The 5,000-nt window shown below is 33.4% G+C and overlaps 1 protein-coding gene across 1 annotated transcript in view; it reads left to right on the top strand.

Annotated features, from left to right (window-relative positions):
* Positions 1-1,859: 1,859 nt before the first annotated feature.
* The window catches only part of Rpe (ribulose-phosphate 3-epimerase), a 21,743-nt gene continuing 18,602 nt past the window's right edge, over positions 1,860-5,000 (top strand). The window contains exon 1 of the mRNA XM_086544510.1: positions 1,860-2,004. The gene's annotated coding sequence lies outside the window, so the exon portion shown is untranslated. The remainder of the gene's footprint in view (positions 2,005-5,000) is intronic.

The raw sequence follows: 5,000 nt of genomic DNA, 5'->3' as shown, positions 1-5,000 counted from the left end.
AAACTCACAAATACACAATCATAACACACACACCATAGAAAAAACTCAAAAAAACTAACACACAAACACACATGTCAGTGATTTATATAGATATTTTTTATATATAAATCTATTTTCTCACATATATTTTTATATTTAGTGACACACCACACACTAACAAACACACTACACACTACACACACCAAACAAACTAAACTCTAACACAAACAGACACTCACATGACTCATACAGCTAGTCTGTACAGTTTAGAAAGAACCCCCACCCCCGCCCCACACCCCTCACACACCTCACACACACACAAACACACTCTCACGACACAGCACACACAAACGACAACAAAAAATCTCACTATATCACTCTAACTCTCTATTAATCTATCCGTAACAAACGACATCACCTGCCAGCTCACCCACACTCACAACGCTCTCTCTGCACTCTCACTCATCACACTCTCCAGCACAGGTCTCTCAAGTCACTCACTCTCTCTCCACTATAAATATCAATATATTATCTATATATATATAAATATATATAAACTCCACACACCACACCACACACCCCACACCACACGCACACACAACACACACACAGAGACACACCCCACACACACTCCACACACATAAATATATATATAAATAATATTAAATAATTAAATTTAACAAAAATAAAAATATATATATATATAGACAAATATATAACAAATCTATATATAGATAGAGATATGAGAGTAGATCTCTGATCTCTCTAAGAGGAGCGAGAGAGACGTGAAATAGCGAGCTGAGAAGCTATCGCTCTAGAGTTAACTATATCCCTTAGAAATATAGCCCGAATATAAATAGAGAGAGAGATGAGATATATAGTCGGGGATATATCTGCTCTCCAGTCGACTGGCTCTATGTCTGCGACTCTCCTCCGATATATCTCTCGTCGCTCTCTCCCTCTACTCTATCTCTCGCTCTCTCTCTCTCTCTCTCTCTTCGACCTGCTCTCCATCTCCAGTCTACTACCGCTCGCTCTCTCTGTCTCTCTCTCTCTCTCGCTTCTCTACTCTCTCTCTCTCTCTCTCTCTCTCCAATGCACTCACGACCTACCACATCCATCTTACATGCACCCCACCCTGTAATAACCAGAACCAGAAATAGGCCGTGCTATAATCAGCCTGCACAGCCACCCCATGACTGTCGACTTCATTAAATTCATACAGACTTGTCGGGTTTAAAATATTCCATTGTTACCTCTCCTGTACCCTTTGCTTCAATATACAGTTATTACCTCTGTATGATACCCATGAGTTTGATGAACCACTTTATCTGGCACACCCATCCTCACGTGGAACATCCTGTTGTCGTGTGAATCTTCTCCCACAAGAACATGGCCGTTATACACATTGAATGGTTGAAAGTGGAATTAGATGGAAAGGCTGTATTAAAACACTTCCTTGTATCATTAATATCGTGATATTAATGATATCGCTGATATCGTGAGACCAAGACCTTACTTGCCAGACCTAAGTTGGACTAATCGCCGTTTACCGCTCCTTTAGAACGGTGAGCTTTGCAGATTTGTTTACTAGTTTGTATTCCTAGCATTTTCGAGTACAAAAGAACTGAAACTATGTACAAAGTCCACGATTGTTTTAATTTATGAGAACCGTTAAATCAATAGTCTATCATTAGTTGGCATTAGAAAGAACCAAACATGAATTGATAATTATTGTTTAAAAAACAATAAACCACAAAAATAAGTTCTGAATATCAAAATAGTACTAATGAGTTTCCATTTCATGAAAATTGATACAAGGAACTTTTGTAAGCTATACAATTTTCAAGCAAATAAGGAATTATGCAGATGTACTTTAGTTTGGCCTTAAAATAAGCCAAGAAAACTTTGACAAATGACGTCACGAAGATTGGACGGATCGCGGCACCGGTGAACACAGCTGAGACCCTGACAGACTGACAGTGAAAGGCTCTCAACAGGTTGAACATTTCTCCGTGAAATCAGGTACTGTGACCGGTGAAAAGTTTTATTAGTTTCCTTATATTCGTATTTATTCAGAAATTAGGTTGCTTGTAATGTAAACAGTTCAATTATAACCAGTTATCCAGATTAGGATCGTGTTACAATAAGTTAAAAGTTATGCAGTGATAGTGAAGGATACAGTAGATATATTATATTTGAAAAGAAAGTTTAGCCCACGGCCGCTTATCAAATCAGCAGGTATGCATCAAGCCCTGCCGTGGCCTCCATACTTGGACAGAGGCCAACTAAACTATCTGCATCGAAAATCTTGGAAAAGTTAGTAGTGTCATGTTCCAGGTTCTTCCCTAGATACAGAACTGTAAACTGTAAACAATCATGGGGATGTTGGCAGTAATTTTAATGGATATTATGTTGGGTAAATGAACCGTTTTAAATGGAATGATGACTAATGAATTGCATGATGGATGGATAATGAGTTAACTTACTCGATGACAATAATTGTAATCTATAATTGTAATAACAACTAAATGATAATGTGTAATATATAATAAATCGATAATACATGATCACAAAAACAACAATAATGATACTGTAATTGTAATAATACTGATTGTTGTTATCATTAGTATATTATTGAGTTATTAGTTACACTTATTATTATTATTATTATTATTCAATTTCATTACCCTTATTATTATATTATTATGCATTTATTATTTATTTATATCATTATACTTCTCTCAATTATTCTTTTTATTGTTATTGTTATTGTTATTAACGTTATTATTATTATGATTATTGTTTTATATATTTTTAAATTATTGCTATGATTATAATTATTATCATTTTCTTGTTCAACTTTTTATTATAGTAATTATTATTATCCATTACCATTATCATTATTATTATGATTATTATTGTCATTGTCATTGTCATTGTTGTTATTCTTGCTATGATATCGTTGTTGTAATTCCTATTATTGTTACATTTGTTTATTCTAGTAATCTTATTATGATTATTATTCCTTATTATTATTCTATTAATTATTAATTAATTATTGTTCGTTTATTGTTATTTGTTATTGTTATTAGTTATTATTGTTATTGTTATTAGTTATTGTTATTTAGTATTAAGGGGGTTATTATTAGTTTTAGTATTAGTATTAGTTATTCTACTAGCTATAGTTATTAGTATTAAGTGATTAGTTATTTCTTAGTATTAGATTACAGTGGATGGTAGTATTGGTATTGGTGAGATTGGTATTGGTATTGGTTGTGATTTGGTTAATCTGGTTATTGGTATTGGTAGGTGGTAGTAGTAGTAATAGTAGTAGTATCGCAGTAGTAGTATAATAGTAGTCAGTACGTAGCAGTCTAGTATAGATTACGTAGTAACTGTAGTAGTATCAGTTTCATGTGAGTCAAGTATCCAGTAGTAAGTAGTAGTTAGTAGGATCTCACTCATCCACACGATTATTACATCATTGTATATAATTGATCCACTTGTTATAATTACTATGGAGTAGTGGTTATTGTAGGTATTCTATTATTATTGTTTATATAATGTATTATTCATTATTGATGAATTGGGATTTCAGTTATTATTATGTGTTTTGCTTGCGAATCTCTAATCATTATCATTATCATTAGCTTATTTATTTATCATTAAACAGGTATCATTAATCATTATCATTACTCATTATCATCTGAGTTCATTATTCATTCACTATTCTTCAATTATCATGTATCATTATCGATTATCATTATCTATTGTCGGTATTACTTATTGCTTACATCCTATCATCCATGGCAATTTATTCCTCAACATAAGAGTAGTCCAATTTCCCCTGGCCAGATGCTCTCACTCAAAAGAAAAGTGATATTTGATAGAGATTTGTTGACCTTAGTCAGAACACCAATAGATACAAAAACCTAAGCAGTCACTTCACACATTTATGAAATTGAAGAACCTTGTTATTTTCTTATAGTAATAACTGGCCAATGAAAGAGAGTGTAGAATTCATCAATCTCTTTATTGCATGATCTATTTACATGCTCTCATTACTTTTGGTATATTCTCAGTGATAATAGGAAGGCTTTCATTGAATATAATAGCAGATATTTTCATATGCAATACATGATTCTTAACTTCAGTATTTCATGTTTCAGAAGTATAAGCCGCATACTTTGGAGAAACTCAGTTAGCTGCATTAGTGAATATAAATGGCTTTAGCATGATTTTATGAGGGACAGAAATCTGACATAGAGAGAAAAACCAACCAGTGTCTGTAGTTCTGTTTATCAGACATTTGTACGTGAGGTATTATTTTATCTATTTTTTATGTATATAGATAGTTCCGCAAGTGCTTAATCAATAAGTGTTTAATAAGTGGGCCAACAGAATCTCACCCTGTTGAATAATAATACATGAATTTTTCTTCTTGTGCATTGAATTGAAAAATAATCAAAAGCTGACATTTGCCACACAGGATATTATCTGCACATGTGCATTACAGGCACTGTACTGCAATATTATCACACTGTGACATATATGGATGCATATCATCACAGTCCATGGAATTGTTAAGCTTTTATTTTAGTGTCTGGAGTTTTGTGTTATCAAAGTCACCTTTAGCTAAGACCAGCAGAACATGGTAAGGGAAGATTCAGGAGAGAGAGAGGTGGGAGATAGTACATATTTTCTCAGGCAACGGGGATTTTTGTCCTCTTTGGAATAGCAATTTCAGACTCTTATCTTTTTTTTCTTGCATATTGGCAATCCCAGTTTTTGGTTAAAACCAAGAATTTGAAAGGTTTTGCTTTATTAGCTAAAGAGTGAATTATATAAAGGGAAAAGTAGGGCAAATCTGTAGTAGCTTAAGAGTTTTTGTTTTTGCCTTGAAGAAATGGACATAGAATAGTTTACTATGGCAGTACATTGTAATACCCTTTTTTTAACCCCTTGAACTCGAGGACGCATATACTGCGTCCTCGCAGTCCTCGTGACAAATTCATGCA

This window comes from Penaeus japonicus, unplaced genomic scaffold (assembly GCF_977035675.1).
Source record: "Penaeus japonicus unplaced genomic scaffold, GWHDUDI00000001_assembly GWHDUDI00000015, whole genome shotgun sequence".
Lineage (NCBI taxonomy): Eukaryota > Metazoa > Arthropoda > Malacostraca > Decapoda > Penaeidae > Penaeus > Penaeus japonicus.
This window is presented reverse-complemented; position numbering and strand designations above follow the sequence as displayed.